Below are 15,524 nucleotides of genomic sequence, written 5' to 3' on the forward strand. Positions count from 1 at the left end.
CTTAAGATAGCATTTTATACGAATACAAATCAGGCCAAATCGTTGGGAAAAAACAATACTTTATCGCTTTAACTTGCAGCATTAATAAAAATGATTTTTCAATCTTACTATGTCGAAGAGGAACTACCAAATTACCGCTATGGTGTCCACATTTATAAGTGATATCATGATTTTTTTTGCACATTCAACATTTCCGTCACTGGCACAGTTCAAACTCGAGAGGCTGCGAGCTAAATTTTATATCCCGCATGAATAGATGAACACGATATAGAAACTGGATATAAAGCAGCTTTTACAGAACCCTCGGTACGATAACTCTGCATGGAATAAATGAAACAGAAATAAACCTAGACAGCGAAAGCAGAGGATATAAACAAATTGATGCTGCTGCAATCTGATTTACGCTCGGTGCATGGAAAAAAGTATGATTTTCAACCGGAAAACAGTCTCTTTGATGAGAATTTTATGAGATGCACTCAACGCTGTACGTGGATTTTCATGTACACTGAAAGAGGAGATCCTTTTTATAACGCACTCGAACACCACAGTGGAGGTTTTGAGAAATTATGTTGGTTTAATTTTTGTAGAATTCGATTTACTTCCGCATTTCGAGAGTTGACGCAGAGAATTTCCCATTGAACGAGCTATTCAATCATGCATCCCTAAATGACCTCTTTCAATTTCTACATTCAAGTCCGTTTAGTTCACAAAATCATTTATTGATTTCTAGGATCTAAGTATAAAAGTTTTAGGTTTTGCAGTTTTCATAAGACTATTTTTAAATTCGATCAATCTCCTTGCTACTCGACTATTTTAAATAAACACCCGATTAATTCGGGAATTTTTCAGAACAGATTTCTCATTTTCCAATAAACAGACTTTGATATTTTTAAGAACATCTAAGTCTCTAAAGCAAGTAAGCCATCACAACAAATCTAGTTGTTGGGCATAAATGCATTTCTCATGCTTGTATGGATGCTGCATTATCCCAATTGAACTTTTCTCGTCACTGCAGATTACTTGAAAAAATGGAAGTATTGATAGCTTGCTTGATAATTTTGAACATTTTTTTCATAATTGATACACTCCAATATGAATGAAAAAACTGTTTGATTACATTGTCAAAAAGAAGTCTGTGCATCACGTGGGCTTATAAAAATGAACTAGAATGTAATTAAACGATTACCAAATGCTTAATGAGTTAGCAATGAAGCTTTTTCAAATTCAACAAATGTATTTCGTCGAAAAACATTACTTCATTCACTCCCTTCCCCTTAATTGTTCAAAATCGTTACCATCATTCTTCGCTGCAAATTAAAAACACAGGGAACCAATTAGTACCCAGAAGAAAGAATAATGTAATTAACACTTAAAAACTTACAAGCTGAAAACATTCCTCGTTCCAAATCGTCGCCTTTACATTCTCTCCGGTCCCATTTGAAATCACCTTACTGCAAGCGGATTTTCTGGTTCTATTGTACCCTTCTTGGAACACCACCCACCCCCACCCAGTGCAGCCGGTACAACCTGCACGATCACCTCACATTCGAGCGAATGGACATCAAATTACTTTTCGATGGTTGGTTAAGCAGATATATGAATTAGTAGCGCAAACATATGGTGCGACAAGTACCAATGCACACCCCGATGGAGGAGCTCTTAGCTCTGTAAATGTTGGCAATCGCATGTTCGTTTTGTGTGTATGTGCCGGACTATTTTCCCAGCTCGCAGGTGCCACAGGGCCCTCTTTACTAAACGAACGACGAGCTCGTTTTCTCCGACGCCTAGCGGCGGCAACAGTGAACCGAGCCTGTGATCCTATTTGCCGAAGGACTTCTCCGCCGAACAGCAACGGAATAGAGAAGGAATCGGAAACCTCACCTAATACTCTACCGCTTTGCTTGGCAGCCCAAATGTCGCACACGCCACCGCTAATGAACGAAGAACGTTGTTGCGCCACAATTCCGTGGAGGCAGGTATTAATTAAAATGTAATTTAGTTTACATTTTACTGTAACGCTAGCTGGTGTGGTACTCACTGGAGGCTTGAATCTTTACCGAAGCGTGCACGTGCAACTGCGACAGAATGCAACCAACCGGTAATTTCGCCAAAATGCTTGGAAAGTGTTTCCCGGCAGGCTTCCGTACGACGAGGTATTTTACTTTAATTTATTATAGTTATTCTGTGTGCTGTACTGCCAGCGTATTGCATGAGCACTAATTTTTGCATTTACATGGCTTATGCAAATAGGTTAGTGTGTAATGGAAACTGTGTAGTGTTACGTCGTGTAACTCACACGCTACGTGCTTTTCGGAACCACGCAGATTTTAAACCCACTCGATACTCGATATTAGATACGATAAATGAAAAAAAAAAAAAATTCACGCAACAAAGTCACGCCATAATCATGCTAGAAAATATGATCCGGTAATGAAAATGATTTAAATTTTTAGAAATTATTTCAATTTTTATCTCCTCAGTTTTTTATCATGTTGTTTTTTTCATTTTCGTCTCAGTTGAATCCAAAATCAATTGTCAATCAAAACGGCAGGCTAGTCGTTTCTCCTCAGAGAATCACTAACGCGCAGGAGACGTACTTACCTGAAGGTTAGCGAATTTTATTTATCTGAGGATCTTGCAAAAATTACCGCGGTAAAATCTGAAATATCTCTCCAGAGAGTAAAGGTGGGCGAAACGGCTCTTTTGCAAGAGCGGCTCTGAGCGGCCGTAAATTTCTCATAAAATTCACGTGTATTTTCGCACTAGAGGTCATGAAAAGTTGTAAAATTTCAAGTATATCGGGTGTCGCGTGTGTAAGATACAATTTAGTTAAAGTGGAGTGAAAATTAGAAGATTAAAAATGGGAGTGATTATGCAGTGTAAATTGGCACAGAAGATAGAGTTCGCCGTTCGTGTACGTTTTCATTTTTACCAATTGAACGGTAGTGTTAGTGAAAAGAGAGTGGAAACCGTTAAGACGGAATGCGGTTCAACACGTCCTCTCCACTGACATCGATTGGGATTATGTATGTTTTTTTATCTTCCGCTGAGCTTTGCGCGCAGCAAAGTGCAAAGCTTTCTTGCATTAGTTGTTCCTGCTGCTGGCTCGCAAAATGCAACTGGAGAGACAGGAAACAGAAGCTAATTATTGGTTTCGGGTGATATTTCACGTCGGGTTTGAAACGGGATCAGAGTGAAATTGTGACTACCTATGTTAACGCACAAAGCTTGTCTTCCATTCGATTTGAACGGGATGTGAGCGAGAGAGAATTGGTTTTTTTCTGCCTTTGGTGCTGCTTATGACCAGGAGGATGACATCTACTAGAAATCATGTATCGAACATCGTTAGCAATATGGCGGCATTTGTGTACATGTGTACATGTATGTAGAACAAAAGTTTTTACACATTTTTTGTGTTTATACTACAGCCTGTGAATTAAAAATAAACAGTATAAATAACAGTTCACTTATTTAATACCGTTCCATACACATTACGTGATCAAATTGATTAATTTGATCGCTTTTAGTTTTATTTTGTCATCAATAGATAGGGCCAACATATGGAGCAGTTGCTCGAAAATTCTTCCCTTTAGAGTAAACTGCCCATTTTCCGGGTACCGCTAGTGTCAGCGGACCATTGAGATGTTGGGTACACTGCAAATATATAAGATTTGACAGCGATAGCATGGTCCTGCTTATGACCGCAGAGGCACCTTCGAAGATGCCGATTTTCTGATTCTTCCTCTCTCGATCACTTGCTGTGTGTGTTGGGTGGCGCGTTCATGTGTTCATGATTTTTTTTTTACGTTGCATCAACTTGCAGTAGGCTGACATGAGAATATGTGTTCAGCAAATAGACCATCGCACGGTGACGTCACGCACTTGTGTTTGACAGCTATTGGTGGCGTTGTTTGCCTTCGGGCGATGCAGTTTGGCTCTAAATTATAGCAGATCATTCCAGTTGTGACCAGTGATGCCACATATATAGATTTATCTGCTTTTATACAGATTTCTTGCGTATTTTTCATACAGATATCTGCATACAGATTCCAGATTTTCTGGAAATAATACAGATTTTTTAGTTTTCATGGGGTAGTAAATTGAACTTCTTGATATAGTTGAAAAACAAAAATAACTCGAATGCGGTTCAGCGTGTCGGAGGTTTTACTGTATTCATATGCTACGCATAAACGTTTGATCATCTATCATTCACACGCGACAAATATCTAAGTGCTTCGTCTGTCATGAAGAGTTCTGATCGGTTACGGTCATTTAACCATAGTTAACCATATTATTTTTATGATTTTCCTAGCTTTTGGACAAATGTTGAAACACTTGAAATTTTTTTTATTCAATAATGTTTAAATCTTGTTAGTCGGCGTGAAAATAGCTCATGACTACTAAATTTTGAATGGGATTGCTTTGGCATTTTGGTAATAATCTCAGACCTCTGTCTAGTTTCATGAGCATATTTTCTTTTTTTCAGTTTTTGAGCTATGATTGCATGGAAATTTGCCAGTTTTTATATTAAATAAGTGTCTTTGTTTATTCATTTATGATTCTTCGAGCTTTTGAATAAATGTTGAAACAATTTTATTTAATCACGTTGAATTCTTGTCGGTCGGCAGGGCAACTAACTCTTGATTGCAATTGTTTTGGCATTTTATAAATCAACTTGGAACTGTCGTGTTTGATATGCATATTTGCATTTTTATAAATTCTCGAGCTTTGAATGCATGAAACTTTGCCGTTTTTTTATGCTCAGTAGGTGTCAGCGCGAAACTCCGTGTCCCTGCGCGTCTGCGTCGGTAAGAGGGAATAGAGATGTCGTTCATAATGCCCCGATGTAAACAAGTCTTCGGCCCGGGATTTTCGGTGTGTTGTGATTTCCCGCTCGTTGGTTCTATTACAGCACGTTGCGATTCAGAGTAGATTTCGTTCGTTCAGTAACTTTAGCATCGCGATGTATACCTCTACTGAAGTGCGCTTGCTTCCTTGCAGGTATTTGAGTTTGGTAATATACGTTTAATCTAATACATCGATGCTTCGTATAGGTAATTATTTTCGCGCGCTTCATTCGCATAAGATCGCGAGGTTGATAAGAAAGATACACACCGTTGGTATTCGTAACACGCGAGCCTCGCGCGAATCATCATTCGATTTCATCACTTGCCACGGAGACATAATTACACAAACCATTCTCTCCGTCGCAGAATAGAGATGCGGGATAAGCTCAATCTTGGTATGACCACTCAGCCGAAGATTGCTGCTCGTTGCTTTTATATAAGCGTGTCGCTAATCGAGTTCGATTGATAAATATCGTGATTGATCTAATAATTACGCAATGTATACCTATCAAAGAATCGCGTCTTCTGAAGTGCGTTCGCTTTCTTGAGAGTATACGGGATTAGACATCAACAAGTGTTTAAACATGTTGAATGGCTTACGCGCGCGTCGCTCCTGAATATTCCCGATGTTTGACATAAAAGATACTTCGTTCACCTTCCCAATGAGCCAACTTCACGCGCAGAATTGTCTCTTGGTCTAAACCAGTACTAAATATAAATAAGCTAATTGTGCTCCTCTAGTCGGTCGGCTGAATATACAAAAAACCGAAAATAGCTAAATAGAGACGGGTAGGAGTTACATGTATGATCGCATCACTTATCAAAGTGAATCCTGATCCAACGAGCCCTTCCCTACTAACAAAAACCTCCTTCCTGTGACCTTTGTGGAGATGCAGAGGTAAACACGGTCTCCAAATAGCAAGGGTTACACTAACACCCCTTCCCTCTTCCCACCTGTTTGCAAGGACGTGGCTGGCGTCGTTATTGATCCTTCAAAGTATTGAGTCACTAAAACTTGTACAATGAGAATGGTCGGCAACTCCCAACCCCATTGATTTGATTCACTGTGCAATTTTACTGATTCGGATCAATCACGGAGTGCAACCATTGATATGTGCAGTCAGTAAAGCTAAGCTAAGCTAAGCTAAGCTAAGATAAAAACGACGTTTAGCAATCAGTGCGAGTGAAACCGGCACCCCTTGGGGGTAACACCGGCACCTAAGTTTGTTCATGAATCAACTCGAATTAACTGAACCAATTTGAATTCGGAAACCGCCGAATGAGAGATCTTACATTTCTGTATATTACTGTTGAATTTGGTTGTTGTCGGTTAGCTGGTTCTGGGCAGATTGCCGGAACAAGTTCCAGTGAACATTATGTATAAACAATGAAAGAATTTGATACTCGGCAAGCCTATCATGTGGCACTTTAAATCATATTATTAACTAGTTTCATTGAAGCCAGGATCACATTGACCACACCGGAGCATAATTCAAATACCACCGGGAAAGCCGTCAGTTTTGTGACTTGATTCAGTACATTTGGCACGTCCAATAACCCTTGGAATCACTCATAAATCACAGAAGAGATTGAGTGCATGGTTCTAAGTCGATTAATTTATTAATTTATCAGCGAGACATCGGTAATAGATGAGAAATTTGTGTCAGTAACATCCAACTAGCCTCAAACCATGTCGGGCTTACCCCACTCATTGGGTGACGATCATACCCCGACAGCACACATTTTTTTAAAAAGAGTATTTCTACAAATTTATCGCTTCCATTTACCTCAGATCGAATTCCTGTGATTGCTAACAATACAGGCAATAAATTGTAGAGCAACGAAAAATTATTTTAGTCTTTTCAAATGAATAAAAGCTTAAGTTCCACTCACGAAAAATTACATCCGTTTACGCATCAGCTGCAGTAGCGTATGTTTTGTCAATTATTTTGACGTTTGACGTTTCACGGTGGCTTCGATGAGTCTTAAAATGTCTAAAATATTAAATACCAACACTTCACATACTCCAAAACACAGCTAATTAGCGTTTTCTAGTAAAATCCTAGGGGTGGCGGTCTTACCCTCAGTGCCGGGCTTACCCCCAGTACCCCTACTTCGGTGTACTCTCACTAGAGTGATTCACAACTCTTGTTTCGCTCAGCTGTGGTGTAAGCATGTATTTTTATCTGCGAGTGGCAGAAACATAGCACAAAGTAGAAGAGAGAAGTGTGGGGGTAACAAGTGCTGCACGCAGCGCTCGTGCTGGGCAAAAAGGGGAGCGGTGAGTTTTCTCTCTGAATGTTCCACATATTGAGGAGAATAACAAGCCTGCGAAACTGTACTTTTCCACATCCAAAATTAGCTGATAATTAACTTTGCTGAATGCTTCTCCGACATTCGTGCCAAGTGGTCAGGCCACAGTAGTCTGTCGTAGACACTAAGTGCTTGCCAGTCGGAACATTTTGTGGACCAATACTCATGGCCGTCCTGTAGAGCCCAAATTTCGGGCGGAATTAACTGGGTCAACAAACTCGTCGCCCACTCCATAGATACCCTTATCTATCACAATTTTAGTACCGAGATTTGACGCAGTTTCACGCTCTCTGCCAGCATGTACTTTGTAGTAGTTAGTAGTGTTAATGGTGAGTCTGCTGTGGGGTTAACACACTGACAATATCAATATCATCCACAAAGCTAAGAAACATACGAGACTTTGAAATCTTACTGCCGCTTCTTTACACGCCAGTTTTCGTACTACACCCTCCAAGAAAAGGTTGAACAACAGGTTTAAGAGCCCGAACGCATGATGAAAAACCGTCAAGAGTGGCACGAATCAGCTTAATGAGTTTTGTTGGGGGACCATGTTCAGGGATTATTTACTATAGCTCGTTGCGCTCAACTAAACCTTTGCTGGTGATTTCAATATTGATTGGTTAAATGATCCGAATTCGAATCAATTGAAGCAGTTAGCTAACTTTTACAATTTAACACAAACGGTTTCAGAATTTACGAGAATTTCCAGACATTCGCGTACATTAATTGATCACGTGTTTGCCAATTTTGACAACGTTCATTCTGTTACAGAGGCCGATTGTAAAATTTCAGACCATGAGGCAATTTGTGTTTTGATAAAGAATGATCGAAACCGTGATGAAAAGGTAAAAATTAATTGCTGGAATAGATATTCAAAGCAGGCATTGTCTCAGCTTGTTTTGAGAAGCTTGGATTTTCTCCCAATAACTGGTGATTTGAATAATAAAGCAGCTGTTCTAACCAATACGCTGAAAGAGTGTACCAGTAGTCTAGTTTTTGAAAAATACATTGATTCGGATTAATCGAACAGCTGGTACTCTTTGGATCTTTTACGTTTAAAACGTAAAAGAGATAAAAAGTACAAACAATTTTGCCGAAGTAACGATAACAATGATTGGAATAGGTACACTGTCGCGCGTAATTTATATTCACGCGCCTTGAAAAAGGCCCGTTGTGAATATATACAGAGGAAGATCGATCAACATCAAAATAACAGCAAAGAGTTATGGAAAATATTAAAAACATTAATGAAAAATAAATATCGTTTTCCGCAATCCATAACATTTGACGGTTTGAGAGAACAATCAGCGCGAGTAATAGCAGAGAAATTCAACAATTATTTCGTTGATAGTGTTCAATCGATCAATCAAAGCATTGATTTGGTCAATGAACCGGACGAGATAATACAGCCGATCAATAATAACTGTAGCTTTGATGGTTTTCATCCTATTACTTTTGCAGGGTTGAAAGATATTTGTTTTTCTTTGGAAAGATCGGCTGGTATCGACAATGTCAACGCAAAAGTAATACAAGATTGCTTTTATGTTATTGGACACGACCTTGTTAATGAATCATTACAAACGGGGCACGTGCCTGAAGTTTGGAAGGAATCTCTTGTGGTTCCTATCCCCAAGATTACTGGGACGAATAAAGCCGAAGAGTTCCATCCCATTAACATGTTGCACACATTAGAGAAAATATTAGAACTTGTTGTAAAAGGCCAGCTGATGAATTATTTGAATAGTAATAACTTGCTAATCCCAGAGCAATCAGGTTATCGAGAGGGTCACTCTTGTGAGTCTGCTTTGAATCTGGTGTTAGCAAAATGGAAAGAAAAAATCGAGGCTAAAGAAATTATTTTTGCGGTGTTATTGGATCTAAAACGCGCTTTTGAAACAATTTATAGGTCCTTATTGTTACAAACATTGGAGCGCTTTGGTATCGTAGGGACAGCATACAAATGGTTTGAAAGCTATTTGTGTGCTAGAACTCAGAAGACTCGTTTTAACGATTTTGATTCGGATTCCATTGCTAGGGCTAGGGCCCATTTTATTCATTATTTACATTAATGACTTGAAGCGAGTTTTACGGTCCTGTGATATTAATTTATTCGCTGATGACACTGTTCTGTTCATTGCAGCGAAGCATCCGCTTGATGTTGTAGCACTTCTAAACCAAGATTTACATTATCTAGCGAATTGGTTAAAATTTAAGCTACTAAAGTTAAACATTAGTAAAACAAGGCACTTGATAATTTCTTCAGCCAACTCCAGACTAGACGTAAATATTGAAATTGATGGTGAGACGATTGATCGCGTAAATGAAATAAAGTATCTTGGAGTAATCATTGATGACAGATTAACTTTTAAGTCTCACATTGATAATGTCGCCAGAAAATACGGTGTCTTGTGCCGGTTAAAGGATGAATTGACTATTAGAAGTAAAATTCAGTTGTACAAGTCAATTATTTCACCACATATAGATTTCTGCTCATCCATTTTATTCCTGGCAAACAATACGCAAATATTGAGATTGCAACGTTTACAAAATAGAATTATGCGATTAATATTAAAATGTAATAGATACACTTCCTCGAGATTTATGCTGGACGCATTGCGATGGCTTTCTGTGAAGCAAAGAGTATATTTTTTGACAATGGTGTTTCTATATAAAATTTTTAATAATATGTTGCCTCGATATTTGTGTGACCGGATTGATAGAGGAAGAGATTTGCACAGGTACAACACTAGAAACGCGAAAGATGCCAGAACACCAAATTTTCTTTTTGGAAGATCACAGAACTCTCTGGTACAAAGGAATAAACTTTTTCAATTCGATGCCCAGGCAAGTAAAACGTGCAGCAACAATGGCAGAGTTTAAACGGCTTTGTATTTCACACATAAAGTCTGTTTTGTAGACAGCATAGATTTTTTGTAAATTTATAAAGAAGATTGTAAAATTGAAATATTTTTTTTTAAATTTATTTGGTACATTAAGTTATTATGTTCATTAATGATGATGGATTTTTTGTTTGAATATAGTTATATAATAATAAATAGTAGAGTAAAAAAAAAGAGTCGGCTACACATGTTTGAGTCACGCGCGCGGAGACTGACATAGACAATCTTGATATGAGTACATCAGGTTTAAACCCCTGAAATGGAAACAAAAAGCATATCGGGTTGACAGATTGCTTTTTGGCTTGTGATATTTTCTAAATTATTTTACTTTCTTTTTAACAATTCATCTGTTTTCACAATTTAAAATAGGGTTTGGAGCGAAAACTGAAAAGGCTTGAGTTTGCCTGTGATCTGTAGAGCTCGTTATCGAGAACTATAGTATCATTGGATCTCTCTCGTAGTTCTAGATCGTTATCTAGAACCAATTCTGATTAGTACACGCTCTTAAACATTAGGTTCAGTTCCTAATCAAGTCCAGATAATTTTCGGGTAGGAAACGTTCTGGATGAGCCTTGGATTGGAAATCCGTCAATTTTTTTTTTTAATTATTGGTATTCATTTGAAGGGTTACTATGTCTGAAATTAATAACCAGTCCGTTATTTGTTTGCCAACTAGTTACATTGCATGTTTTTAAAAATATCTCATATAGATAAATCGTCCAGCTCAAACCGATGTAGGGGTATGAGGTGGGACCATCTTCATCATCATCAACCGTGCGTCGTTGCTAAGTCTATAAATAGATTATGAACCTGCATGTTTACTTCTTTGTACTTGTCAAGGGTTTGACGAAAGGCAAACATTTGGTTCGTTGGAAACCGCTCTGGTACTCTCCAACAAAGGCTTCCTGCAACTGCTATGAAACGGGATGCAAAATAGAATCTTATAATCAGAATTGAGAAATGTTATACCTAGATAGCTGATGGGTTGCACGCAACAGCTGCTCACTCCCGGATTCGAAAAGTGCGGTTGTGAGGCCGTCCCCTCCTCTGCTTTGTTCGAATCGTTTCTATCACGAAATGGTGATCAGAATCGACGTTGGTACCTCGTAAGGACTGTATACATCAATGACGTCCGATAAATCCCGACTGTCATTCTGGTTGACAGTCGGCATTTCTCAGACGTCATCGATGTACAGTCGTTATTGATCTAAAAGCAGGCTTCACCATTAGGGTGTTATCATGTGTGTTTCCGGATATACTTCCGTGCAAAGTATGTGCTGCAGATCACCTGGCTGCGGCGAAGTTCACCAGCCTCAGGTCATTCTCATTACTAGTAGCAAGGAGGCTGTGTCCATAAATAGCAGAATGAAAGACATATTCCCATCCAACCTATGAGCTTACTTCTTGAAGACGATATTTGTATCATATTTTGGGCACTCTTCATATGTTTAATCTTGGAGCTCCTCTTTCACATCATCGACTGAATACTCACTACGACCAGAACCATTTATCTAAGATATGCCCGAAGGTCTGCTGTATCCCGTACTTCTGCTCGTAACAATTTGTTCTTGCCTTGGCTTCTTCGTACGATTTTATGATGTAGTTTGATGCAAAAATAGAAGCGCCAGCAAGAGGGTCATGGACACGAGGAGTTGGAGCAGCTGTACCGTGCCAGTGGTGGGACGCGGATGGGAACCCACTCACGAATGCCAGCGAGGTGGTCGACAGGTGCACCAGAACAGATGACCGAGTACCAGATTTTCATCAAGTTCTTTATGAGATCGGGAAGCTGATCGATGCAATGGGCTATTTCCAGTATTTGAGAGGAAGAAAAATTACCAGACGAGCGGATCGAGGGAATCGTCTGCCCACTCTACAAGAAAGGCGACAAGCTGGAATGCCGCAACTACCGCGGTATCTCGCTTATCAATGCCGCCTACAAAATACTCTTACAGATCCTGTTCCATCGTCTATCACCTTTAACCAGGAAGTTCGTGCACCAGTACCAAGCCGGCCTTGCCACCACAAACTAGATCTTCTCAATCCGACAGATCTTACAGAAATGTGGCGAGTACTACGTGCCCACATATCACATCTTCACCGACTTCACGGCGGCCTATGATACAGTCGAACGAAAACAATTATGGCAGATCATGATCAAGGCGTGTTCCGGGGATACTCTCGAGCTCCTTTGAATCGCGCAGAGGGTTAAGACAAGGTGATGGACTTTCCTGTTTGCTGTTTAACATCGCCTTTGAGAGTGTGATCCGGAGGGCGGGCATCGACAGAACGGGCACGATTTTTACAAGGTCGGCTCAGCTTCTGGATTCCGCGGATGACTTTGACATCATAACACGTACCTTTACGATGGCGGAGGAAACTTACACCAGACTGAAAGCCGAAGCCGGACGAATCGGACTGCGAATAATTGCGTCGAAAAGAAATACATGCGAGCGAGAGACTCCAAGGAGAACAACATCAGTCTCCCAACTCAAGTCTCTGTAGACGGCCATGAGCTTGAGATGGTCGACGAGCTCGCGTATCGGGTCGGGTGCGACTACGCACGAAGTTGACGCTGTACAAAACCCTGTTAAGACCGGGAGTCTTCTACGAAATCTAGACAACAACGATTCTCACGGAGGTCCTTAACGCTCTTGGAGTTTTCGAACGGAAGGTGCTGCGGACTATCTACGGTGGAGTACACACGGACGACGTAGAATGGCGCTTGGAGTCTAAATTTGGCTCCTTGGCTTTATCGGGTAATATTTGATTTGACACTATTTCCCTAAAACCGGTAGTTGCCATCCTGGATTTCTGGCTTCTGGGCATCATCTCTGTTCCAAAAATACACATATGTAGAATACATAGTAAGGGGCAAAAGTAAGCACGGGGTAAAAGTACGCATTGGCCTTTTCGAAACTTACGAGCAAAATAAACTGGCAACATTTTATGAATTCGCTGTATTATAACATAAGTTAATCACACATCTAAACACATAAGATTCCGTTTAATTGGCGCGAAGCTATGAGGAAAGTTGTGTTTTGAGCTGTTTTGATCTAATTTTCTTAGTTTTGGGAACTATGATTGACCTATTTGAAAACTGCAGAAACTCGATAACAAAAGAACCCAAAAAACTCTTGTACAATTGTGGTTTGTATAGTGAATTTGTTTTGCCAAAAATATTTTGGTGTTTATCATAAAATTCAAACCAGTTGAAAACTCGTTGCTGGGTAAAAGTACGCATAAGCCGCGGGGCAAAAGTACGGACTAAGTGCCATTAACCGTAATGAAAAAATGTGTTCAACAAGACTGTTTTTGTACAGAAATTATTCAAGTATAATTAGTGATACGCGGATATGGTCCGAAACTGAAGAATATTATGGTTTTATGATTTTTTTAATAGAATCTTACAACCATTCTAATGGTTTTGTTTTTTTTTTTTTTTAAAAGGGGGATTTGTTAGTAGCTTAAGTATTTATGATAAATATTAGTAAATAATGAGTATATGTGTCCAATCACAAATGGTGACTTCACAACACTGTTTGAAATTTGTAATTTTAATTGCTAGGATTTGTTTGCTCTCGCAATTAGGACTTATCATTCGTAGGGATTTAAACCTACTTGTCAGAAAAGGGGAAGTAAATTTATAACTAACTTAATTGCTAACTTATTGGCTTTAAAGAGAGCTTATCGTAGCAATTGAGGATTGCAACGATTTTTGTCGAAAATTGTAAATAATTTTATTTGACATAGTTTCTAATGGTTCAACACCAGTAAGTCTATGTAATTCGAGTGTGCCAAACCAAGGAGGACGCTTCAAAATCATTTTCAGAATTTTATTCTGAATCCTTTGGAGCGTTTTCTTCCTTGTTGAACAGCAACTTGACCAGATCGGTACTGCATAAAGCATTGCTGGTCTAAAAATTTGTTTGTAAATCAAAAGTTTGTTTTTTAAACAAAGTTTAGAATTCCTTTTAATGAGAGGATATAAACATCTCGTATATTTGATGCACTTGGCTTGTATACTCTCAATGTGCCTAATGGTTTTGTTGATATGCTTTCAACATAGTCTTTCCGGGATAGATTGGGGCTCTAGAAGCCATGGAAACAATGACCATTTAATATTTATTTTCGCAACCGGAATGGTGCCCACAGATCGGAAATGCCCCGGACGCCACTTTGAATTTCAAGATGGCGGGTTTCTAGAAAACAACCTAAGATGGTCAAATACCCCCCAATATGTGCATTTCCGTAATCGAGATGATGTCCAGAGACTGAATAACGACCCTAGACACCATTTTGGATTCCAAGAGGTGACTTCCGGTTTCTGAAAAACAACAAAATGTGGCCGAATACCAGGTAATATGGGTATTTTTGCATCGGGATGATGCTTTGATACCATTAAATGACCCCAGACGCCACCTTGGATTCCAAAATGTCGCCTGCTGGTTTCTAGGAAACAACCCAAAATAGTCGAGTACCCCCCAATATATGTATTTCTGGAATTAAAATGACGCTCTGAGACCGGATCGACTTCAGACGCCATTTTCAAATTCTAGATGGTAACTTCCGATTCGCCTGGAGTCGTGTTCAGGTCTCTTCGCATCATTCCGATTTCAAAAGTACTCATATGAATGATATTTTGTCAATTTTGGATGTTTTCCAGAAACCAGAAGTCACCATCTTGAATTTGAAAATCGCGTTTGAAGTTGATTTCTGGTTGTCTGCGCATCATCCCGATTTCTGAAATACACATATTGGTATTCGGCCCTATTTGGTTGTGTTCCGGAAACTGGAGGTAACCATCTTGGAATTCAAGATGGCGTCTGGGATCGTTTTAAGGTCTCTTGGCATCATTTTGATTCCGAAATAACTCATAATACCACCCCATATTTAGTCAAATTTTACTGTTTGCCGCAAACCGGAAGTCACCATCTTTAATTAAAAAATAGCATCTGAAGTTGAGTTTGGTTCTCAGAGCATCAATTCGATTCTGGAAATACCCATATTGGGTGGTATTCAACCATTTATGGTTGTGTTTTCGGAAACCGGAAATCGCTATTTAGGAATCTATATGAATTTGTTTCTAATACCTCTAGAAACCCAAGTGGAAACTATTCCGGAAAGTCCATTTTCGTGGCACATCACTAAAACGCCCAAACCCCTGCCTGTGGAAGTAATTTTATGACCTTTGAACCAATAATTGCAAGATTATGTTTAAATATTCATAAAGTTTCTAAGATTCGGAATATATCCCCAGCAAACCGAATTTCCGGAAATAAGAAAATTGTTTCGGGGCACCGCTCTAAGGCAGCTAATAAGAATTAGTGCAAAACTATCAAAAAACAATTGCCTCAAGTAAGGATAGTATGATATATACACAGGTCATACAGTGCGAACTTTTGCCTCGTAAACTGCGTACTTTTGCCCCGCATGCTGGGTAAAAGTTCGCATATGAGTATGT

The 15,524-nt window shown here is 39.3% G+C and overlaps 1 protein-coding gene across 8 annotated transcripts in view; it reads left to right on the top strand.

The window, feature by feature from the left end:
- LOC129725953 (carboxypeptidase N subunit 2-like) overlaps positions 1–15,524 on the top strand; it is a 279,622-nt gene that overhangs the window by 146,544 nt on the left and 117,554 nt on the right. The window contains exon 1 of one of the 8 annotated variants that reach the window (XM_055682418.1): positions 2,024–2,153. The exons of the other annotated variants lie outside the window; for them this stretch is intronic. The gene's annotated coding sequence lies outside the window, so the exon portion shown is untranslated. Of the gene's footprint in view, positions 1–2,023; positions 2,154–15,524 lie in introns of those variants that run through there. 8 annotated transcript variants of the gene reach the window in all.

The sequence above is a fragment of the Wyeomyia smithii genome, chromosome 2 (assembly GCF_029784165.1).
Source record: "Wyeomyia smithii strain HCP4-BCI-WySm-NY-G18 chromosome 2, ASM2978416v1, whole genome shotgun sequence".
In the NCBI taxonomy this organism is placed as follows: Eukaryota; Metazoa; Arthropoda; class Insecta; order Diptera; family Culicidae; genus Wyeomyia; species Wyeomyia smithii.